This window comes from Fukomys damarensis, unplaced genomic scaffold, assembly GCF_012274545.1.
Source record: "Fukomys damarensis isolate Sample0158 unplaced genomic scaffold, DMR_v1.0_HiC HiC_scaffold_24, whole genome shotgun sequence".
In the NCBI taxonomy this organism is placed as follows: domain Eukaryota; kingdom Metazoa; phylum Chordata; class Mammalia; order Rodentia; family Bathyergidae; genus Fukomys; species Fukomys damarensis.
This window is the reverse complement of record NW_022900936.1, coordinates 11,365,521-11,390,968: the sequence shown is the minus strand read 5'-3', so window position 1 is coordinate 11,390,968 and position 25,448 is coordinate 11,365,521. Positions and strand designations below refer to the sequence as shown.

Genomic DNA, 25,448 nt, shown 5'->3' with positions numbered 1-25,448 from the left:
TGTTGTTACTCACAATAGACACTGGGAGCATATCCACCTGATCTTCTAAATTTGCCTAAATTAACTTTGCTGCAGAGAAAATTCTTGCCTTTCCAAAACACCAGTTATGAAGATTGCTTTTGTAGAAGCTACTTACCCTTCTAGTTAATCTCCCAAACACCCAGGCACCAAGCCTACTTTGGGGTAAGGAAGACATCAGAATTATGAGACTGACCCACCTGTGGGGGTCAGCTTCCCGTCACTATAATAAGATATCAAGATAATCAACTTATAAAGAGGAAAGATTGGTTTGGCCTCATGACATTGTAGGTTTCAGCCTATGGTCAAATGGTCCTGTCACTTTGGGCCTACCATAAAGAAGACATCATGGGTGTGCTGAGCAGAACAGCTCAGCTTATGGCCAGAAAGTTAAAAAGACAGTGATAGCAAAGGGTGGACATAGACTCATAAGCCCCTCCCAGGACACGCCCCCAATGACCTACAGACCTCCCACCAGGCCCCACCTCCGAAAGGTCTCACTGCCTCCCCATAATGCTATGCTGGGGACCAAACCTTTAACACATGGTCTCGAGTTAGTCAGCTTTCTATCATTCTGACAAAATATTTGACATACATCAACTTATGTCAGAATAAGAGTTCACGTTTCCAGAGGTTTCAGTCCATGTTTCACTGCTGGTCCTACTGATGTGACCCTGAGGTGAGGCTGAATATCACAGTGGAAAAGTGTAGTAAAGATGCTCTCTTCATGGCAGCCCGGAAGCAGAGAGAGGTCACATACATCTAGTGAGGAAGGGGCTAAGGACCAGATACAAGATCACTGTTCCCTGACCTACTTACTCCCATCCACTAGGCTCTACTTCCTGTTTCTATTGCCCTTTGTAATGCCATCAAATTCAGAACTCATCAAGCAAGCCTCCCACATATGAGCTTTCTGGGTGACAGATCATATCCAAGCCACAAGAGGCCTCTAGGGGAAATTTAAGATCCAAGCATTACCAACATCCTAACAGGCTACCCGGGAAAGACATTCTCTAGGCCAAGGAACATATACTTTTTAATTTTCTGGTAGCCACCCTTTTTTAAAAGTTTAAAGATGAAATGGAATTTAATAGTCTATTTTATTCAGCCAAGTGTATCACAAATATTTCCATTTCAACATAAGTCAGTATAAAAGGCCATTGTCCTGTCTCACTAGGTCTTCGAAATTTGGGCTGAAGTTAACACTGATAGCACATACCGGTTCATATAACCTGGTTTGGCTGATGAGTAGGCAGGACAGCTAAGTCCCTCTGACTGGAACTTATGGCCCAAAGAAAAGAACATCAAGTAAAGATGTTCCTAAGGATGAGGGATTCCAGTCTTGGATTCCAGTGCCCAATTACAGGATGCACTGGGCTCTCCTTCTACACAACCTCTAGAAGAGACAAGCATCCCTTTGGGGTCAGAAGCAGCTGCCTGCAATCAGGAAAACCTCACCGGGACTCGGTTTCAGATCCAAAAACCTGATATGCTGTGTAATGGAAAACAGAATGTGTATATAAAGAAAGAGGTATGCTGGGCATGGTGGCGCACACCTGTAAATCCCAGCACTCGAGGCTGAGGCAGGAGAATTACTGGGAGTTCGAGACCAGCCTGGATTACATAGTGAGTTCCAGGTCAGTCTCAACTACATAGTGAGAACCTGTCTCAAAAAACCAAAAAAAAGAGCCACCCAGATAAAGGAAGCTGAGCAAGAGAAATGACGCCAGGCATGATCAGGCTCACCATTAACACCTGAGCCTGGCACACAGTGGCCAAGAGACATCCTCTTGGTGGATTTTCATGCCTTATTTAAAAAAAAAAAAAAAAAATCAAATCTAGTGCCTTCCCTGAGAAAGCAACCTACTGAACAGGCCACTGGGCTCCCTGGGTTAAGAATCTGTCCTGATCAGAGTTCTAGCACTAATCAAAGAGAAATTCCCAAGTCAGTACTTACTTTCTGTCTGCCTGGCTGAACCTGCTGCCCATTTGTAAGTTGAGCCCCCCAGGAGTCCCCAAAAGAATGATCACTATTGGGGTGTTCCGAGCCTCTGACACTTTCTCAGTGTCCTTATTGTTATTGAACCAGAAAGCTGTTACTCTGTTTTCTCATCATCTGCAAACCAAAGGCTACATGAGTGAACTCTTGGTTCCTTAAAACCCACGGTCAGCAGGACAAAGTGTACACATCTTCACCAGTTGAGGTCCGCACTTGAACCCTGTTCGATGGTGAATGGGCACAGAAGGCCCACCATCCAGAGCTCAAGGGCTCCAGCCCCTCCTGCTGGACTTCTAACCAGCATATTTCTCCTTCCCACTGTTCTTTTTATTGGGGGGTGGGGGTACCGGGGATCGAACTCGGGTCCTTGCGCTTAAAAGGCAGGTGGCGACACCACTCAGCTAAATCCCCAGCCCTCCTTCCCACTGTTCCGATCGGTCTCCCAGCTGAAGGCCTTGGGAGGACCAGCCCCAGAGGGTACAAGGTGACCCAGGCAGAGAATGGGTTGCTCTTGGGAACTCGGGGACCTCAGAGACACAAGAGTGGGGGGGTCATTACAGCATTCCGGGAGAACCCCAAACGCTTTCTGCAGATACCAGTGCCTGTGCCGAGCCCTAAAAAGAAAACAAGAGAGGACTAGAGAGGGAGAACAAGCAGAGAGAGAGTTTGGGGCTGGGAACTTCCAGATCCTGTACAGAGCACCCCCAGGAATTTACTCATTTTCTCTTCACAATGATCCCTTGGAAGGAGAGCTCTGATCAGCCCCACCCGACAGGCACTGAGAGAGTAGCAGACTATTCAAGGTTCTTCTTCCTTATCCACAGGGGATGCTATTCAAGACCCCCCCAGGGGCGGGCAGACTGTACCAAACTGTACACGGACTGTGGTTTTTCCTGTACCTGCAGACCAATGATAAAGTGTGATTTATAAATCAGGCACAGTAAGAGATGAACAGCAGTCATAACAGTAACACAGAGCAATCATTCACCCGACCAGGCACCACGCAACTTCCGGCTCTTCCCCAAAGTCAAAATGACCATGAAAGGTAAACGCTTCGACGAGGCAGCCAAGGTAGCGCAATTAAAGACCCTCAAGAAAGACGACTCCGAGGGCCAGGGATCTAGCTCAGTGGCTCTGCTGCCTGCGTCTCAAGTGCAAGGACAGAGTAAGATCCCTGATACCAAAAAAAAAAAAAAAAAGACAACTCCAGAACTGCTTCAGAGAGGGGCAAGAACCATGGGATGAGTGTATTTGAAACAAGGGTGAAGACTTTGGGCAGATTCATGGCACTGTGATAGTTTCTATTATTTGAACACACTGTATTTTTTTAATCAACCTTATAAATGCGAGAAACTGAAGGCAGAGTCTCCCAGACAGGGCAGGGGGAGGCAGCAGCCGCCAAAGCTTCAAAGCCCTGCCCAGTGCTCTTCCGTCCCAGCACAGCCAGCCAGCAGCTTGGGGCTGAGCAGGCCCGAGTCGGGTGAGTGAAAGGGAAGAGCTTGGAATCCACCTCCCTACACGAAGGGAAGGGTGAGACCCACTGTGGACACAGGCTGACCTCCGGGGGGAAGAGTTCCCGGAAGTCAGGACAAGGGGACAGGAAGAGGGGCTGGGCTAAACCAGGAGAGGCGAGAAGAGCACACTAGTTTCCCAGGGCTGCATTCACAAAGCACCACAATATGGGTGGCTTAGTACGACAGCAACTAGTGCTCTGGGTCTTCCTCTCCAGACTGCGGGCACTTTGTCAATTCAGTCTCTGTGACGTCCCTGGACTTCCGAATGTGGCCACGGGGGGACAGACCTGAGTCCCACAGTGTGGGTCAGGAGGGACCAGGCTCGCTGTGCTGGCCCTGAATCCTGAGACTCAGACTTGGGGACAGAAGTTGGAGTGCTGACACCCACAAGAAGCCTCTGAAGGCTGGAGGAGGCAAGGAAGGGTTCTGACAGCCTGGGCGCCTCTGTGGGAGCACAGACCTGCTGACACATCAATTCGGTACCCTCATGTCCAAGCCCATGAGAGAATCGATTACTATTTTTTTTTTTTTTTGGTCTCTTTTTTGGTGGTATGGGGATTGATCCCAAGGCCTTTGTGCTGAGCTACATCTCCAGTCTTTTTTAATTTTGTATTTTGAGTCAGGGTCTCACTTATTTACGTTATATCCAGACATGTGACCCTCCTGCCTCAGCCTCTCCAAGTACTGGGATTGCAGATGTGCACCACCACACCCGGCTATGACTTCATGTACTTTACTAGTGCATTTTTATCTTGAAGCCAGGGACAGTGGTGCACACCTGTAATCCCAGTACTCAGGAAGCTGAGGCAAGAGGATCACCATGAATTCAAGGCCAGCCTGGGCTCTGTCTCAAAAAGAAATTTTGAAATCATGTAAAGGCATTATTTATCCAAACTAGTTCAGGAAAATTAAAAGGCAATGTGTTGGAGGTAAAAATTACAAGGTGATGAATATCACAAATATATTAAAGGGGGAAAAAACAATGCAAACAAGTACAGGCCTGAGCTGCATAATAACATGACAGAGAGAAAGAGATCACCACGTTTGACTGTAGTCCCAGAAGAGACTATGGCCTAGCAAGATCACAGCCATTCAGCATTAAGTACAGCGCCAGTGATGGCGAACCTTTTAGAGACATGTGCCTAAACTGCAGCCCAAAACCCACTTATTTATGGCAAAATCCCAACACTGCAAGCAAATCTGAATACTGAGGTTCTGGTCTTAAAAAAATCAAACAGCTTTTGTCTTAAGAGAAAAACAAATAACATACATGCCAGCACTGGTCTATGATGTTTATATAATGACAAAATCTCTGATGATGCCAGGGGCGGTGGTGCATGCCTATGATCGATCCCAGCTCTTGGGAGGCTGAGGCAGGAGGATCACTTTGAGTTTGAGGCCAGCCGAGCCTTACAGCGAGTTCAAGGCCAGCCTAAACTATATATCAAGTCCCTGAGTCAAAAAAGAAAAGGACAAAGCAGGGCATGGTGGCACACGCCTCTAATCCTAGCACTCGGGAGGCTGAGGCAGGAGGATTGCTATGTTTGAGACCAGCCTGGGCTACATAGTGAGTTCCAGGTCAGTCTCAACTACAGAGTGAGACCCTGTCTCAAAAAACCAAAAAAAAAGAAGGAAAGAAAAGAAAAGGACAAAAAAATGGTCAGGGATGTAGCTCAGTGCAGAGGCCCTGGGTTCAATTTCCCTATACAAAATCTAAAAAATAAAAACAAAATCTTCAAACTGTATGCTTACAATAATGGACCAGTTTCTGTGTTCATGTTATATTTAATACCATTTTTTAAAGTGAGAACTAGTTTCTGTACGATGACGATACATCCCCTTTCCACAGCAAAGAGACTTGCTGGAGCTGTCCGTGCTGGCACCAGACAAGTGCAATGTCGTGCAGTCTCATGGTACAAAGCCCACTTGACACGATCTTATCTCTTTTTTTTCCCCTCCAAAAGAAGTGTGGATACGACGACGATGCTTTCATGAGTACGTCTTGATTTTACAAGATATTCGGTCCCATCATCAAAGGCTGAAATTTTAGCTGCCAGCAAAAGGGCAGGGTCCCTGAAACATTTCTGTGTTTCTCACTGACACAAAAGGGCGAAAATGGATTTTCCACCAGCAGTGGCAGGAGGAGGGGCAGCCCGTCTTGAGCACTTGGCATCCGTTCCTCCCAGGAGGGCAGGCAGCAGATTAAACAGGTGTCGGGGCAGCGCGTGGGGTGCAGGGAGCGCGGCAGCTGGTGGGGAGCGGGCTGCTGGCCCGAGTGGTCCCCAGACTTCCAGCGTCCGCCACTCTTCTCCCCGCACACACTTAAACGTCCATTTCCTCCCGAGCACACACACACCACATACATAAAGTCTCTTGGCAGGAAATCGCTTCCACTCTTAATGGTCTCACTTAAATAAAGCACCTTTGACAGAGTATCCTGAGCTACAGGACCGCACCAAATGGGGAAAGAGAAGGGTTGGTTACGCACAGTAAACAGACTCTCCAGGGCAGCGTGGCCGCGAGGCCAGGGCCCCAGAAGTGGGGCACAGGGTGGAGTGGCCGGGGGGTGGTCTTGACAGCAAAGGGACAGCTGGTCCCAGCCTCGTGACCACCCACGGGCCGGCATCTGGGTTGTGCACGGGTTTTATGACATCCAGGTGGTGTGGCCCTGGGCACAACACCCAATCGCTCTGCTTCCCCACTTTCATCTGCAGTTGGGATAGCAGGACCCTGCTTGTTAATAATCCCGTCGGTACGGACGAAGGAGGCGTCGGCTGAGAAAAGCAGCCAGTACGACGATGGCCCTATCATGAGTACCACTTATGGGGGAATCCATCAATTCCTTCAAGAAATGGCTCCTTATCCTTTGCCCGGAAGAAAGGAGAAAGTGAAGCATGGTATTTTATCTGCAAGTCTCATTGATTTCCCTCAAAAAAGTTCATTAAGAAAAGCATAGAAGGGGAGCCCCCTCCATACAAAAAGAAAGAAAGAAAAGCACAGAAGGAAGGAAGGGAGGAAGGCAAAGAGGGAGGGAGGGAAGAAAGAAGGGAGAAAGAGGAAAAAGAAAGGTGGAAAAGAAAGAAGGAAGGAAGGAAGGGAAGAAAGAAAAAAAAGCGTAGAAGGGACCTCTGGACGCATCTCAGCAAGGCAGCACATGCCTAGGATGGATGAGACCGAAGTCTGGATCCCAGCATTGGGGTGGGGGCGGAGCAGAGAAGGCGAAAGGTGTATTTGTAACCCAGCCTTCTGGGAGGATCTCAAGTTCAAAGTTTGAGTCCAGCTTGGTGACTTAAGAAGACCTTGCCTCAAAGTTTTAAAATAAAATAAAATAAAATAAAAGAGGTCTAGGGGCCTCTCAGTAATCAGTGCAAAGGCCCTGGGTTCAAGCCTCAATACTGAAAAATTAAAGAAAAATAAAGAGAAACAGGGTGAGGAAGAGAAGGAAAAGAAATTAAGAAAGTGGGCACTGAGGGAAGCCAGGAAAATGGGTGACCTCTAGCAGCTTGAGAAGGCCAGGAAGTGACCTGTCCCCAGCCTCCAGGACACCTGTAGCCCTGCCCACTGTGGGAAGCTTCTGACCTCCAGAACCGCAGGAGACCACGGCTGTGCTGTGTGAAGCCATTATGTTCATGGTAATTTGTCACAGCAGCACAGGGAGCTCATACACCATCGTAAGCCTGTACATTTGATTAAAATGCTTTTCCCACATGATTTTTAAAAATAAAATAAAATTTTAAAACCAAGAAGAAGAGGAGGAAGAGGAGGAGGAAGAGGAGGAGGAAGAGGAGAAGGGGCTGCAATGCAGAAAGATACTACAAACACAAACAGCTGGGAAAGGCTTCCCGCACTAGCTGGCCAGCTGCCATAACAAAGCATCGTTTCTGCATCTAAAAATATCTGCATCCATCGTGTCCACCGGGGCAAGAAGTTTAACTTGAGCAGCAGGACTGGAGTGCAGCAGGGAGTGAGGCAGGTGGTGGAGGCAAGCTTTGTTCCCACAAGGGACAGCTTTCTAACAATTCACCTGCTGGACCAAGTCAGGCTGTGCTGCCTCAGCCTCAAGAGTGACGTTAGTGCCTTCCTCAGTGTCACCCACAGCCAGCCGCACACACCTCGTCATGTCTACACTCCAGACACCAGGAGGAAAAGGGACCTCATCAACTGAAGCCCAGACCTGGGCGGTACTCCAGTCTCCCTTCCTCCCTCTGCTGGAGAAAAGGAACCAAGAACCAGTCATCCAGAAGTCCCGCAGCATCTCCGGTGGGGTGGGGAGGTTATCAAACTTTCCAACAATAAAATCTGGGTCTCGGGAGGAAGAGGGAGGGGGACACTCGGCTGATGGTGCTCTCTCCAAATCCAGCCCCAGCACGGTAGCCTGTAAGCAGATCACCTGCACACACACACGTCAGTCTCTTAACTGCATCCCAGTCTCCTCTTCATTCAACTCTTGGTTCCTAACATCACAGACAGGATTTGGGAAGTCAGCACCTGGGAAACAATGTACAGCACCCTCACCTGCTGAACTTAGGGTCGTTGTTTCAAGGTTTGTTTTACTCTGGGCACATTAAGGATTTAAGAGATAACATAATGGTAGCCATTTTTGTAAATCCCTTAATGCACAAAGTAATAAACACAGAAAGTGCAGTCTATGGAAAAGAAATGGGACAAGAGAGAAAGAGACGGAGGAGAGAGAAAAAAACAGCATAATAAAATTAAATGATTAGGGTCCAGTTGTGGATTGAGCTGTAGTAAGTCCAGTGAAATTATTTCATGAAGTTCATATACTGATACACACATAATATATTAATTGATCAAGACTGTGTGGCAAATTCAAATCAAGAGCCAGGATTTAAAAAAAAAAAAGCCAGGATTAATTCACATACCACACACTAGAACTTTATCCTGAAAAAATTATTTATAATCCCAGCAGTTAGGCAGGAAAATTGTGAGTTCGAGTCCAGCTTCAGAAAATTAGCCACTTAGCAAGTCCCTGTCCTAAAATAAAAAAGTGGGGGATGGGAATTTGCTAAGTGGTGCAGAGCCTGCCTAGCAAGCACAGATCCTGAGTTCGATCCCCCGTATCAAAAAATTTTTTTCTTTTAATAAAAATTTTAAAAATGGACTGGGGATATAGCTCAGTGTGAAAGCCCTGGATTCAATCCCCAGTAATGGAAAAAAGGATTAAAAAATATACAGACACATATGCATCTCTTCAAAAGAATCTAAAAACAGAGATACAAAGAATACAATGTAAGTAAGTATTCAGTTACAGGATTTAACTGAAATAAATGATCCATTCACTGGAATGTGACCATTAGAAGTCACAAGCAGGTGGAGAGGCTACACTGTACCTGTTGATGATGCAATGTTCTATGAAAAGAAACAAAGTAGGAAGCTGTATCTGAGTAAGCATTATAAATATGCAAAAAGTCCATGAAAAGCATGGATAAGAAGGGACAAAGAGAACCAAAAGCAACTGCTGTCTGTCCAAAGCACTGTCTGACTTCCCAAATCCTGTCTGTGATGTTAGGAGCCAAGAGTTGCAGAGGAGACCAGGATGCAGTTAAGAGACTGACTTGAGTGTGTGCAGGTGAACTGTTTGCAGGCAACTGGGCTGGAGCTGGATTTGGAAAGTTTCCTTCCTCCCTCTTCCTCCCCAGACAGAGATTTTAGAGTTGGAAAGCTTGATAACCTCCCCACCCCACCAGAGGTGGGGTTCCTGTATCAGGAATGTAAAAGGTCTCCTTTTAAAGGCACTTTATTGTTCTTATAAAATCAGTCAGCTATTAAAATCATAATTTTAAGGAGAAAGTTGACCCATTTGTAGCACTAAGTACTTTAGAAGTCAAAGCCCTATCCGACAACCCTGGGTGCCCCTTGCCCAGAAAAACAGGTAGAAAAATAGGGAGAATGTCAAGAGGCCTGAATGCTTATCAGAGATCAGTCTCCCTACAACCTGCCACCTCCATCCCTGCCGGTGCCCTACACTGTGATGCCACGCCCTCAACCCTCTGCCCTATCACACGATATCAAGCCATCCTCAAACTTCCCATCATCCCTCTGTCCTGCAGGTCCCATCTTCCTTCGGTCATGAAAGTTCCATCATCCTCTGCCAAGAAGATCCCTGTCATCTTTCTGTCATAAAGGTCTCCGTCATTCTTTTGTCAAGAAAGTTTCTGTTATCCTTCTGTCCGCCCGTGAACAGATCCTATGGAATGATTCTACCAGCTATCCAAAGTGTATTTATTCTCCTTGAGGATGAACACCTCAGCAGTTTCCGTCCCCTTCCCGTTCCTTATTACCACCTTCAAGATCCTGCATCATCTACCCACAGACTTTTTTTTTTCTTTTTTTGGAGACAAAGTCTTGTTCTGTAGTTCAGGCTGGCCTTAAAATCACTGTGTATCCCAGAGTGGCCTCAAATCACCGTCATCCTCCTGCCTCAGCCTCCCAAGTGCTGGGATTACAGATGAGTGTGACCAAGCCCAGCATTACTCACAGACTTTCAGAATCCAGGTCTTGGCATATAGGATTACCTGGGCTGGGAAGCCCCCATCCTCATGACCTTGAAGGAATCCCAGGCACAGAGAGAGGGGCCCACACCTCAGAATGAAAATCATGTTGCTGTGATGCCTGGGGATTTCCTGAATTATTTTCTGCTTTCTGTGTATCTGCGTATAACTGCTTGCTGGCCTGCTTGCCCTTTGCCCCTCTGAGCTGCATGCTGCCTGGTTCGCCCTGGCTGGAGCTGCTACTTCTTCCCTCTGTCCAGAGGATCCACTGGGGACTGTCCAGCTCACAGCGATGCCCTGTGTCGCCTGCATCCGTCCTGACTGCTGCTGTTCCGAAGCAGAGCAGGTTCACCCAAAGGTGCACCACGCTCTTCCACAACAGCGCCACAGGCAAAGCCAAGGTAACTGGGGCTGAGACCCCACTGGCAAAGGGTCTGCGGTCTGCGAAAAGAGCTCCCTGAAACTGAGCTCGAGTGTGAGGACGCGGAGGCAGGAAAAGACGGCAGTTCAGGAGGCGGGGCAGGCAACGGAGATGCGAGCGGGAGAAGAGCCCCCACCGTTAGAGGTTGGACGCGCCGAGCTCAGTGTTGAAGAATGGACTTAGAGGGCCACAGAGGACTAGGAGAGGTTCGTGGCGCGACAGTTCCTGAGAGAGAGGAGGGGCCCCGAGTGGGTGGCCAATAAGTCTCTTCGTCAAGGGTAATTTATACAGCAAAGTCAGAGATGTGGGTACAACGCGGGGCAAACTACAATCAACCCATAGGACCACAAGGACATTCGTTTAGCTGATACAGATCAAAAGGGGAGCGAGGCTCAAAGCAAGGGTGTCTGGCGAGCACCATTAGCTTTGGCTGGTGGGTCATCTTCAATGTAGAAAGGCCAGAGGCGCTCCCGGAGAGAGTGCGTCCAGGTGTTCCGGTCCCCACCTACGCATCGGACGTCTCTATCTGGCCTCACTGGCCCAGGTGGTGCTAATTACAGCCCAGTCCCAGGCCGCTGATATCCCTAGGGAGGCCTGCAGGCCTGGCGATCGCGGCGCCATCTTGGGGCCTGGCTCTGTTCAGATTCGCCTCTGGCTGCGATCCTGGTGTCTCATCCTCTGCGCCCACTCCCTCGACGGCCCAGCCTCGCTGACTGCCTTGTGTCTCTCTAGCTAAGCTGTCTAGTACTAATACATTATGTGCCATTGTGACAAAACGCCAAAGAATGCAAGTTCTGGAATCTGGGAAGTTCAGGGTCAAGCACTGGCATTGCAAGAGGGCTTTCATTCTGCTGTCTTCACACAGCAAGAGGCAGAAGGGCAAAAGGAAGAGAGGGAGGGGAAGAAAGAGAAGGAAAAAGAAGAGAAGAAGCTGGGCACAGTGACACACGCCTGTAGTCCTAGTTACTCAGGAGGCTGAAGCAAGAGGATCACCTGGGCCCTGGAGTTTGGGACCCGTCTGGACAACACTAAGATTGCCTTCTCAACAACTCCAAAACAATACCTGCCTCACAAATGCAAGGTCCCAAGTTGAATCCCTGGTACAAAAAAAAAAACCCAAAACAGAAAAACAGTGAATTAATTACATTTTTAGAAAATTAAACAACAACAAGAACTGCACATACCCCAGAGCAAAGTGATTCCGTTTTCCTGGCTCAAAGCATGTGAAGGAGGAGGCCTTGGAAAGGAGGGCGGAGGACTCCTTTCCTCCCTGCGGAGGGTTACACTGAACGCTGGAAGTTTAAAACATGATGACACATCACCACATCTTGGACTGACTAAGCAGGCACTGCACCCAGCTCCAGGACACAGGTGTGGGTGAAATTTAAATTGTGACCCCCACCAAATTCTGTTGAAACCCCTGCTACCTGTGAATGTGAACTTCTTTAGAAATTGGCTCTTTGCAAATGTAAGCAAGGAAAGATGCAGTCATACTGAACCGGGGTGGGTCCTACAGCTGGTAACTCACGTCTCCCTAAGAAAAAGGAAGAGATTTGGAAACAGGCGGTGGCAGGAGATTAGGGCGTAGCTGGCCTGCCCGGCAAGGGGGCAAGGGGGCAAGGGGGCGTGCCCTGCAGGGCAGGGAGACCCAGGACGCATGCGCAGAAGGGAGTCCCAAGGCGGGCACCTAGGGCCAACCTGCAAGGGCTATCTTCAGTGTTTCTGGAGCAAGATTAAGACAGGTCGGGGATTTTTTGGTTTATTTTTGGTTTTTGGTTTTTGGTTTTGGTCTTTTTTTGTTTGTTTGGCTGGTTAGTTGGTTTGCTCTGCTTTGCTTCTTTGGGTACCGGGGATCAAACTGGAGACCTTGCACTGCGAGGCAGGCGGTGGAACCACTGGGCTAAATCCCTGGCCCTCAAGAAAGATTTCTGACAAGATGGCTTAGATCTCAGTGGCACACACTCTCACTCTGCAGAGCATACTTCTTTTCCTACCTTTAATAATGTAAAGCTCTGGGCCGGGGATTTACCTCAGTGGTCCCGCTGCCTGCTCGCAAACACAAGCTCCCAAGTTCGATCACCACCCCACCCCAAAATATAAATGTAAAGTCTCGCTACCTTTTGGACTTTGTTCTGGACACAGGAATCTCGTAGGAATCTAGAAGGAGTACACAGTTCCCCCAGACCCCAGAAACAGACACAGGAGAGGGAGGCAGACATCAATTAGAGAGGTAGTGTGACAAGGCAAAACACTCTGAAGCCACTGGACGCTGAAAGAGGCAAGAACAGAATTTATCAAGAGCCTATAAAGGGAGCTGGCCCTGCCCGTACTGTAATTTTGGACTAATACCCCAGTACTCTGAGAAAATACTTTTCTGCTGGCTTAAATCACCCCACTGTAGTTCTTTGTTACATCACCCTAGAAAACTAAAACAGACATGAAGTAAATTTTACCTGAAAAATCATCAATGCTTTAAGGACCTTTAAAGGTCACAGAAAGAGCTGGCCAGACATGGTGGCACATGTCTGCAATGTCAGAATTCTAGAAGGCTGAGTCAGGAGGATCCCAATTTCTAGCCTAGCATAGACAACTTTGGGAGACCCTATCTCAAAATACAAATTAAGAAAGGCTAGGGATGTAGCTCAGTATGAAGGCCCTGAGTCCAGTCCTGAATAAGCACATAAATAAAAGGAAGGCGGCATGGAATACTTCCTAAGTCAGGAGGCAAGCTTAATGAAAACCTGGTCAAGAGGTACAAGCAGGACTGGAACTGTGGCGATAGAGGGCCAGTGTCCAGGAACAAAGAAAGCAGGGGCAGGCGGCCATCCCAGGTCAGCCTGCTCTGTGGCCTGGGCCCACAGGTCAATCCTAGCTTGAATGGGCCCCGGGTGGGGCTAATCCTTCCATTGAGACTTAATCACTGGGCTGCTCTGCTGCCCAGGCTTCTCATCTTTGTCCAGCCCAAAGCCTCGGTACCCTTCCTTCTCCCTGAGGTCTTTATTGTGGAGAGGAGCACTTACCATTCATCCCCAGGGATTAAAAAGAAAATAAGACCCAGGACGTGCAGTGCGTAAGGTTTCCACTCGCAACCACCTAGCCAAAGATGAAAATGCAATTCACCAATGTGATTTTGCTCAGTACACACATAATACTCCCCTGACTCAGGACAAACTCTCTCAAAGTCAGAGAAAACAACTCAGGAAGGCAGGCAGGCAGGAAGGAAGGAAGGAAAGAAAGAAAAGAACAACCAACTTAAAATAATTACAGTGAGTATCTGGCATTTTTAATGTTCACAAAGAGAAATAATTGGCAGTGATTTTCTTTTAAATAGACATCTGTAATGGAATGTTCCTCAGGAATCACCCAGGCAGAGGAAGAAAATGAAAAACAAACAAGAAAAAACCCCAGCCACTAGAGGGGAAAAAAAAAAGAAAAGAAAGAAAAAAAGAAAGGTGGAGCCAGTTCAAGAAAGGCCATTAACTACTGTACCACTGCTAAAGATCACAGATTTTATTCCAGTCAGGGGAACAAAGTCAAAGATAGGCACCCGATAGCATCTCTGGACTAAGAAACAACTCGAGTCCTAAGGAACCTCTCTCCCTATTAGAATTCCACAAAGGAATTTTTCAATCTGAGAAAAACCATACCTTGGAATTCCTTGAGAGGTTTCCATCCCTCCCCCCAAATTAAAGTTTCCTGGCCACCACACCCCAGCCGCCAAGACTGCATCTTCTGTCCTGGACCCTCCCCATGCACGGGTCTGGCCGCAGGGTGTGCCCAGGTCCCAGGAGGGGCTGGCTCCGCAGAAATGGAAGTCGCTACTTGCTAGCTGCTCAGAGGCCCATAAATTCACTCTTCCTGACTTGGATGAGATTCACAGTGGCTGCCTTACAGGCCAAGACAGAGATTACTGCGATTAAAATGCAAAGACTGTCTACAAAGAATAACTCTAGCTCCAAGGTCTAATAAGCTACACTAACTGACGCTGGTGTAAAGAGCGGGCAGTTACCCGGGAACTCCGAAGTATTAGGTCCCTAGTACTGACCAACAACTTCGACAGCTAATCTCCACCCACTTTTGCCCTCATCTCTCCAAGGAGGCAGCCATTGGGTTTTCGCGCTTAAAGTGTAAACTCAGATTGCAGCAAAAGGCCACCACAGCCCTGTAAGGCCATCCGAATTCCTGATACAATCCGTGAGAATCCAAACAGCCGAAGTTGCAGACAGATTCAACCCCAAATTAAAGCAATTGTAAGGGGGTTAAAAAGAGGGACATAAACATAGGGTGACGTTTTTTAAATCTACTTTTAAGTAATTAGTGTGTTGAATTGCTTAGTTATGTGAAAGCTGTAGTTATGCAATTTTAACTTTTCAAATTACAAAGAAACAAAGTTCAATTGATAGAATTGTAGAATGGAAATTATAATTTCTAATCAGATCTCAAGATGAGATAATTATTCTAACAGTTATTTGAATTTTCCAGAATGTCACAGTAGACCTTGCACTGTGCTCAGAATATTTTTCTGGTAATATTTCCAATGCTCAATACACTGCTTAAGAGGAATAATATTGTAATGATCACCCAGCAATATTTCTCCTCCATAATATCAACTGCAACAGATTGGAGGGCTACAGACAAAGCTTTCATGGTCCAGTTATCAGCAACACCCTGAAGTCATGAACCAGGAGAAATTGTTTACACAGGAAGCCCAAACACCTGCAAAATTTATCTCGGGTTTTTTCAAAACGGAAATACATCTTATTAATGCAATTCCACCAAAAATAATAATCAAAAGTCAGTGTAGCAAGAAAGCTCATCTCCAAATATCTGCAAAAACATAACATCCTTTCCTAAGTCAAAAAACTGAAATCTGTGACCTTTGGTAGTAGTAATGGGATTGTAGCTCAGTGACAGAGCATTTGCTCTGAAGAAAAGAAAAAGAAAGTCAGGCGTGGTGGTGTCATGCTTGTAATCCCAGCACCCTGGGAGGCTGAAGCAGGAGGATCACAAGTTGAATCCCTCATGGGCAATGTAGTGAGACCTTATCTCAAAATAAAAAATAAAAGGGATGGGGATATAGCTCAGTGCAAAGGCCCTGGGTTCAATCCCTAGTACTGATAAAAAAAAAAAAAAGACAGTATTCGTGTCCTTTGAATGCAGGGCTTCTCACCACGGCCCCACTGACCAGGGTCCGCAGCAGCCCAGCACAACAGTGACAGCCAACTGTCTCCAGACATTGCCAAATGTCCCCAAGAAGCAAAACTGCCACTGTGAGGACCTCTATCCCAATACAACACACACACACACACACGCACACACTCACCCAAAAACACTTTGTAACTTCCAAAGCTGATCCCCAAAGATAATTCACTTCCAAATTATATAGCAAATGTTCCCTTCGATGTGCTCAATACTTGAGTCATTCTGAGTTGCTTTCAATAAACAAAGTGTTGCTCTTTTTTTTAAATGGGAAATTGGTGTTTTGAAACAAAATGTTACTCAGACATGGTAGCACATATCCATCATCCTATACCTGTCTTCTTAGCTCTTGGGGGGCTGAGGCAGGAGGATCTTGAGTCGCAGCCAGCAGGCCTGCATTGTGAGTTTTGAAGCCAGTCTGAGCCACACAGACAGACCTTGTTAAAAAAAAAAAAAAGTCCTATGCCCCTTTATTCAATCTATAGCTTAATTAGCCATCCAAGCAGAACTGTAGAAAAAGACATAACTAAAGCACCTGACAGAGTTGTAACTAACTGAACATTATTAATTTTCACCTACCAAAAACAAACAATATGCTCAGGACATCATCAACAAAGTGAAATGATAACCCACAGAATGGAGAAAATGTTTGTAAATCATGTCTCCTAAGGGACTTACATGAAAAACAGACAAAGATGGGCCAGCCCACAGCTCAGCCATATGTCCAAGGCTCCGTTCACCCCAACACCACAAAAAAAAAAAAAAGAAAAAGAAAAGAAAGAGGAGTAAAGAATGCTTGCAAGTGCCGGTCATGGTGGCACACACATGCAATCCCAGCACTCTAGAGGCTGAGGCAGGAGGATCGCTATGAGTTCAAGACCAGCCTGGGCTACATAGTGAGGTCCAGATCAGTCTCAACTACACAGTGAGACCCTGTCTCAAAAAACCAAAAAAGGGCAGGGGATTTAGCTCAGTGGTTCCAGCACCTGCCTTGCAAGTGCAAGGACCTGAGTTCAATTACCAGTACCAAAAAAAAAGAACGCTTGCAACTTACTGACAAAAAGAAAATTCCAACTGAAAAATGGGTGAGGATCTGAAGAGATATTTATGAAAGAAAATATACAAATCAGCCTATGAAAAATGCACAACATGATTAATTACCAGAGTAATACAAATCAAAACCACAAGACACCACTGCTCCACTACAGAGGTTCAAACAAGCGAGACACCCTCACATACTGCCGACTGGAGTGGGGAATGGCACAGGTGTTCTGGAAAACCACCTGGCAATTCCCCAAATGGTAAAAATAAACCACAGACTTCTCATACGTCTTAGCAATTCTGCTCACAGGCATACGCCCTCAAGAATTAAAAGACAGATGTTCAAGCATATACTTGAAAACTGACACTCATAGCTACAACTAGCCACAACGGCCAAAAGGTGGGAAAACCCAAATGTCCATCAACTGACACATGCATAAACGAATTATGGTTTATAAACACAGTGGAATATTATTTAGCCATAAAAAGGAATAGTTGCAGATGCATGCTGCTTCTGGGATAGTGCCTGAAAACAGGATGCTAAATGAAAGAAGCCAGTCAAGAAAGGCCTCATGTGATCTCATTTATATACAGTGTCCCCAGAGGACGAAGCTATGCAGACAGAAAACACACGGTTGGCAGAGGTTTGGCAAAAGGGGCAAAAGGGAAACAATGGCTTGTGAGGATAGGGTTTCTTTGGTGTGACGGAAATGTCCTAAAACTGACTGTAATAGTTACACGGCGCTATAAATATACTAAAAAGCTAAACAGTGAATTGTATAATTTAAAGAAAGGTGAATTGGATGGTATATGAGTATCTTAACACAGCTGTCACAAAAACAAAAACAATCTACAGACTCAGCTCAGAAGACTTAATCACGGTTAAAGAAATAGAACAGAATGTGTTACAGAGAGGAAAGGGTGGGCGAGGTGTCGCTCTCGCCGCGGAGGGAACTCGGTCCCAGGCCTGTCCTTCTGAGGTAAGACTGACAGCAGTCAGCGGAAGGGCCACAGGTTTGAATGTGTCCCCACCCTCAAAGCTCAGACGCTGGGACCTCATTCCCCACTTCTCTGCGGTGATGGAATCCGGATGCAGGGCTCAAGGACAGACATCAGATCCCCTCATCCAAGCCCATCCCCAAGGGGAGGAGAACCCAAGGCGAAACTGCCGGCCTTGGGTGGGGCCCTCAGACACCCACTTCGCAGGCTTGGGGTTCCCAGCCCCCAGACCAAAAGCTAAGTGAGCTCTGCTTTGACAAGGAACCACTCTGTGGTATCTTCTTCCAGCAATGGAACAGACTAGGACAGAGCCGTAATTACAAAGCTAAAGCACAGGGTATGCGCATCGAGAATGTGGGAAAAGCTACTCTTCTGCAGTTAGCGATGATGCAAACTCCTACAACTTCCATGGGCATCGGCATGGAAATTCCTCAAAAGGCTAAACTAGAAATTCCACTCAATGCAGCTATTCCCCTTCTAGGTATCTTCCAAAAGAGAATCATGTTACAAGAATGCATAACTATGTTTATGGCAGCACAATTTATGAGAGCTAGGTCGCTGAAACAGCATAGGTGTCCACAGGAGATGACTGGATAAAGAAAATGTGGTGTAACTGGGCATGGTGGCGCACGCCTGTAATCCCAGCACTCAGGAGGCTGAGGCAGGAGGATCGCTGTGAGTTCGAGACCAGCCTGGGCTACATAGTGAGTTCCAGGTCAGTCTCAACTACATAGTGAGACCCTGTCTCAAAAAACCAAAAAAAGAAAAAAGAAAATGTGGTGTTTATACACATGGAGTACTACACTGCCATGAAGGATAAACTTGAGTCATTCATAAGAAATGGATGCACCTTGAGACCATATGTTAAATGAAATCAATGGATATACAAGCTTAAATAGCACATGGTTTCTCTTGTATGAGACAATGAAAATATATACACGTACAAATAAACAGCAAACAAGAAGAGGAATGGTAAGTAGGGAAAAGTTCAAATAATTCCCCAAATTCTATGATGACTGTGATCAACGTGTACTTATAAAAAATATAAAGTTAAAAATAAAAAAATAATTACCCAAACTGTATTCCATTTTTGTAAATATATTTCAATAGATACATTAATTTGTGTCATCTCTAGTACTACTTTCTCTTAAAAAGTTTCATGTTATTATGTTTTTCTTTTTCCATGGTTGTTGTTTTGAGACAGGGTCTGGCTTTGTACCTCAGGCTGGCCCTGAACTCGCTATGAATCCCAGGCTGGCCTCCAGAGTGCTGGGCTCATGGGCATGTGCCACCACACGCAGCAGTTCGTTTCTTTTTGGTAAGAGTCTTTTTTATCTATGACTCGTACCCTGAGTAACATTGTGGACATTCTCTTAAAACTATGGTACACAGTGTCTTAACTGTTGTTATTCTCTAATTAGTTTGTTAGGAAATTCTTTTATTTCAGAGAACGGAGAAGACTGCTTTGTTATTTTTTTCTTTATTAATATCTACATATATTACACTAAAACTAAGTAATAATGTGGAGCATGAAAAAAACAGGTACCAAGAAATAAAAGGGGTACATTTGTGTTAGAGCTAAAAAAATAACCACTAGAAGAACTGAAAACAAAAACGAACCAAAGCGGCCTGGCGGGGTGGCGCACACCTGTAATCCCAGCACTCAGGAGGCTGAGGCAGGAAGACTGTTGTGAGTTGAGGCCAGCCGAGAATATATAGTGAGACTCTGTCTCAAAAAGTAAACTGCAGAGCCAGACGTGGTGGCGTACACCTGTAATCCCAGCACTCGGGAGGCTGAGGCAGGAGGATCTCTGTCAGTTCAAGACCAGCCTGGGCTACATAGTGAGTCCCAGGTCAGTCTCAACTACATAGTGAGACCCTGTCTCAAAAAAACAAAACAACAACAACAACAACAAAAAACTGCAGGGCCTGGGATTTAGCTCAGTGGTTCCAGCGCCTGGCTCACAAACACAAGGACCTGAGTTCGATTCCCAGTATCAAAAAAAAAAACAAAAAAACTAACTGCACCAGTAGTCAACAGGCACAGCCAGAAACATCCCTGGGTTCAAGCCCCAACACGGTAAAAGAAAATGAAAGAAACTGCCCTCAAAGGACTGCTCTCCCGGGATATCACATGGTCTGTGAGTGCAGAGAAGAGAGTAACACATTATTTTCAGGTAGTGGAGTCGGGCTCCTTTCCTGTTCAAACAAGACAAAGCTCACATGAGACCCTGAGAGAGTAAAGTCCACGGTTCAGAGCTTCTGACAATGAAGGCCCAAGAGCAAATGCAGCAATGAAGGCCGCTCCTGCTGAAAGTCTGCATCTGCCCCGAATGTGCCCAGCCCCCTCTACCCAGGCCAGGGCTCAGGTGGATCCAAAGAGATCTTAGCTGGGTGAGGTGGCCTGCACTCTGGGAGGCTGAGGCAGGAGGTCTGCAAATGCAGACCCAGCCTGGGGAACTGAGAGTCCCAGCAAAGTAGGAAGGCTGCTCGTGTGAAAGCCCTGGGTTTGACCCCAGTGACACCAAGGAAAGAAAAGAAAGAGATCCAGGGATCTGGTCCCCATGAGCAGCTCCACAAGTCAGGTCTTCGGGGTCTCGGGGGACACAGCCGGATCCCCAGCACCGCCACCCACAACCCTTCCAGGTTGAGCTGGGCGAGGCAGCTCCAAGACTCAAGACCCAGCAGCCTGGAGCTCCGGCCCCTGCATGCACGGTGTCTAAAACACAGGTCCAGGCTGAATCATAGCTGAGAGATCAGGCCCATAAGAGCTGAACAGCAACCGAGTGTCTGGGGCCGGGCTGCCGCTCGTACTTTAGCACCTGTCTAGAACACTGAGGCACCAAAGAACAATAGGAGACAATCACAACCATGTACCTTAACAGAAGTTATTTTAAACTTACCAACTTATTAAATTTTCCATTTAATACTTTCAGACCACAGATGACCCTGGATAACCTGAACTGTGAGAAGCAAATGCCGTGGATAAAGAAGGACTGCTGCCTTGAGGCTTTGATCCTTAATAAAAGTATGCTCTGGTTTTAGTTTTTCTGAGGAATCTCCATATTGAATTCCACAGTGGTTGCACTAGTTTAAATTCCCACCAACATATCCTGGAGGCAACATACAGGTCCATCAACAAAGAAATAAAGCACAGTAGTTATGTATTGCAGAGTACTACTCTGCCGTGAAGAAGGGCGCGCCTGAGTCGTTGTTAGGAAATGGATGCACCTTGAGACCATAATGCTAAGTGAAGTAAATCAGACACACAAGTTTAAATATAACACGGTTTCTGTTATATGAGAAACCCAGAGTAAAAATAAGGAGCAAAATAAGAGATAACAGGAAGCAGGGAGACGGGAGTTTTCTCAAAAGGGAAGATCAAGAGATAGAAGGAGGGGAGGGGAGAGGAAAGAAACGGAAGAAAGGAAGGAAGATGAGTTATGTCCTCGTACCAGCTCGCCGCAAGGGACATAAACACTAGGTGCTGCAAACACATTCCAATAAAAGCAAGGAGGAGAGAGAAAAAAGAACGCTTGGGCTGGGATTTGGCTCAGTGGTTCTGGTGCCCGCCTCGAAAGCACAAGGACCCGAGTTGATCCTGGGTACCAAAAAAGAAAAGAGAGAACTAGAATGAATAATATAGATGTTGGTTTGGGGTACTATTTTTTAGACCAAAAAACACCTTCTTCTCTCATTTCTTTCTCTTTCTTGAATTCAAAGTGGCCCCAGAACCCAGCATAGTGGCCACGTGACTGCACTCCCAGTATTCTGGGAGGGTGAGGCAGGAGGACAACAAGTTCCCCAGCTCAGCAGCGGCAACCTGGTGAAACCCCGTTTCAAAAATTAAAAACAGGCCACAGGTTTAGCTCAGCGGTTCTGCTGCGTCCCTTGCAAGCACAAGCACCGGAATTCAATCCCCGGTACCAAAAATAATTATTTAGTTTTTAAAAAATAAACCAAAACTGTGTTTTTTAAATAAGTAAGTAAATCAAATGGAAGTACTTTTCACACTGCCCCTTAAGGCGGACAGCTTTAGGACGGGAGCCAGACTCAGAAGGCCTGGCCGGGCTGAGGCAGGGGCTGAGTTCCCCACCCGGGCTCTCAGCTCTCCGACCTCACCAGGGCTGCACCCCGGCCCCTCCACTTCACACGGCCTGGGGGCTCTGCCTCAGCGGGCAGAAAAGGAGACGGAGACACACACACACACACACACACACACATGCACACACATGCACACACACGCGCACACACGCACGCACTCCCCTCTCCACACCTACAGCCCAGGTCCTCCTGAACGTCTTAATGAGGTCCCCGGAGACCCGGGAACAAGGAAAGTCTTGTGCGTGCGGGGGACGGAAGGGGAGAGGTCCCGTGTTCATACTGTGCACCTTTACACACTGGAACATTGTTTGGCTTTCGAAACACCCCATTCCTTGCTGAATACGGCTTCATTTCTGAGTGCCTCCTTTTTCTTTCACTTTTTTCAAATACGTGACTTAGCTACCTACAGTGATGATGGGACATTTTTTCTCTCTGACACAGGAAAATCACACAAAACACGTTAGCGGGGCATAGTGGTGCACACCTGTAATTCCACTGCTCTGGAAGCTGAGGCAGGAGGATTGAAGCCAGATCAAGGCCAGCCTGGACTACACAGCGAGACCCTGTCTCAAAAGACCAAAAATAAGTAAATAGAGAAATAGAAGGAAAAACCAATTAACGTGGCTAAGCCAAATGGCTTGTGCCTTGACAGTACACGTACATGCAGATACATAACAAAACTGGCTTCCAAACAGGAGACCAGGTAACTGGAGACAGTGAGGACAATCTTTCTCGCCCACCAGAATGGCCCATGGACACCTCCACACTGTCCAGTGGACCCCATTCTCTTTCGGGCTTCTCATCTTCAACCCTCTGCACCCCTCAGATAGGCAGAGCCGCAGTCAAGGCTCATTTCCAGCCAACGAGTGAGTACAAGTGGCTCCTACTCAACTCAGTCCTGTGTGGGAATCACGGCCTTGTATTAAACTTTTTTTTTTTTGCAGTGATGCGAACTGAACCCAGGGCTGTGACAAAGAAGGCAGACACTGTACACCACAGAGCTACATCCCGGCCCGCTTTTTTGTTTGTTTGTTTGTTTTTGTTTTTTATAATGTTGAGTGTAAGCTCACCAAGTTGCCCAGCCTGGCAACTTGTGATCTTCCTGCCTCAGCCTCCTGAGTAGCCAGGATTAAAGACATGCACCATTGTGCTCAGAGCACTGCACACTTTCTTCGTGTTGACAGATGTTACTTGCACACGAAGTAGGCCATCAGCAAAGCTTGGGGAAAGGAGCGAGAAAGCAGCAGCCAGAACTGCTGGCATTCTGGAGGGAGATGGGAACAGTGCGCTCTTCCTTTCTTTACAGGTGGAGGGGAAAATGAGAACTACAGAGGGAAAGGAAGGGAGGTCTCGGTCCTGGGTCTTTGGATGAGCATTAGAGTGTAGTTAAACTGTCAGCTAATGAGATCTCCTAGCCACACTTGATAGAGGGAGAACAGATGTAACTCCCACACCTGCTCGCTATCCGAAACTCAAGTTCCTGTTCTCTAAAATCGAAGAATGAATTCTAGGAACAACAGAGGTTAAGCATAGAAAAAATTTGTTGAGGAAAAGAAAGCTTCTAAGAGAGACAGAAGGGGGACCGGAAAGTGGGTTGCCCGCTCACCCCACTTCTCCAAGATGTTTTATACAGCAAAGCCATATGGTGAGGTGGGTACAAAGTGGGACAAAACTCTAAGACCCAGTGGAAAATTACAAGGTGGGCATGAGGTGGGGCAAAACCATGACCAACCAATAAGATTACAGGTACAGTCACCCAGGTGATATTGATTAAGTGGGGGTCAAATGGGAGAACAAGTCACGTGACAAGCATACAAGGATTTTCAATAAGGGTGGAGGTCAGGGATATTTCCTGGAAAAGCTGGATTAAGACCTTGGCCCCCCCACCCAGGTGATTGATACATATTTAGAATATCAATCACTGCTATTTATCCCCAGGGGAAGCACAAGGGTGTAGCAGTTTCTCTCCTTTTACAATTCTGGCCTTCAGTAAATGTGTCTGGATTGTCCTTCATGTTGGCTCCTAGAGGGCGGCCCTGTCTAACCGCCTGCAAGATATGTAATCCACTTACCTATCTGCAATATGCTCTCTCTTTTAACTTTAGACTCCCCCCAGTGGATCTGGTCCCCAGACAGCAGCAGGAGGGAGAGAGACCTTGGACATCTCAAGGGCCAGAGAATCCCCCCAGACAAGTGTAGGAAGGACTGGAATCATTTGTTACCACATTCATTCACCGATGTCTACCACCAGGCTACCGACCTGCAGCCTCTCTGCCTAGTGTTCATCTGCTGCTTGCTGGGGCTGGCAGAGCCTCTGGAGTCTACATGCAAAAGGCCATGTTGTTAGACCCAGCTCAATAATTTGTCCCAGCAGGCAAAAGGGTGAGGAAGCAGGGAGCGCCCCTGCTGTAATACCGTGAGACAGTGTGTTTTTTAAACTATTTATCTCACTATGGGTTGTTATTGCTGTGCTCTTCAGTTTTCCAATGTGATACTGGCTTTTCTTTCAGCCCAAAGGAAATCAGCAGTACAGAGCTGGATCGGAAAAAAACCTGGTCAAAACACACTGACAGCATTTTTAATATATTCAACCAACTGGTTCTCTCTCGCCTTCCTGCTATTTCCTCTCTATTTAAAGATAATTACTTAGCGATTTCCACGTTTACCACTCAAAGTCACCTTCTCTTGCTAACTCTACTTCCAGGCACGAAAGAGCCCATTCTGGAACCGAGAGAGAGTTAGCAAACTTTTTCTGCTACAAGGCAGAACTTAAACTTCACCTGGCCTAGGAAGGGTTGTCTCCCAGTCCGCAGACAGCTCTTTATTCAAACCTCCCACCACCCTAGGGCAGTCACTTCCCAGAGCAGCCATTGGCTCGCTGGCCCCAGCTGCCCAGCTGACCCGGTTCCTCCTCCTCCCGGCCCAGGTTGGGGCCTGAGTCTTGAGGAAGAAGGAAGGAGAAACAACGAAAACCTAATGGAAATTCAAACACATAAAAAGGAGCTGCGGGGCGATTAGATAAGTATAATTACACTGAAGGCCAAGTCAAACAAGTCCTGTTCGCGGCTAAAAACAGCAGTACTCCCCCAGGTCTTTTCAAATGGGGTTTGAAAGCATAGAGAATGCGGAAAAGCAGACTGGGGGTGGGGGGGATTCTAACAGAGGATCAACATGGCCCCAAGTTTTATGGATGACCGTGCCGCGCAATGAACGCACACTCTCCTTTAGCCCTCCTCCACCCCTTCCAGGGTACTCATTAGCCCCACTTTACAGGCACACAAACTGAGGACCGCCCAGCTGGAGAGCTCCGCGGAGCAGGCCCTGGAACCGAGCCTGCCTGACCTCGGGATCAGCCTCTCCAAGCGTGCGCCGAGCGGCAGACACCGTAACCCGATCCCAACCGGTAGGGCTCCGGGGCGCCGCCCGTCTGCCGCAAGGGGCCGCGTGGGAACCGCCGAAGCGAGCACGGATTTGCAGCGTCCCCACGCGTCCTTCAAAATCTGCCGACACGCAGGAAGATGCGGGCTGCAAGTCAGCCAGACTGGCAGAGGACCAGCGGGTGCTACAGCAGAGGGGCGAGGGCGGCCGGGTCAGCGCCCCGACAGCTGCCATCCTGAGGGCCCCGGGGTGCAGGGACTCGA

At 47.2% G+C, this 25,448-nt stretch overlaps 1 protein-coding gene across 2 annotated transcripts in view; it reads right to left on the bottom strand.

Moving 5' to 3' along the window:
• The window catches only part of Tiam1 (TIAM Rac1 associated GEF 1), a 401,135-nt gene that overhangs the window by 348,000 nt on the left and 27,687 nt on the right, over positions 1-25,448 (bottom strand). The window contains exon 1 of one of the 2 annotated variants that reach the window (XM_010608608.2): positions 11,649-11,669. The exons of the other annotated variant lie outside the window; for it this stretch is intronic. The gene's annotated coding sequence lies outside the window, so the exon portion shown is untranslated. Of the gene's footprint in view, positions 1-11,648; positions 11,670-25,448 lie in introns of those variants that run through there. 2 annotated transcript variants of the gene reach the window in all.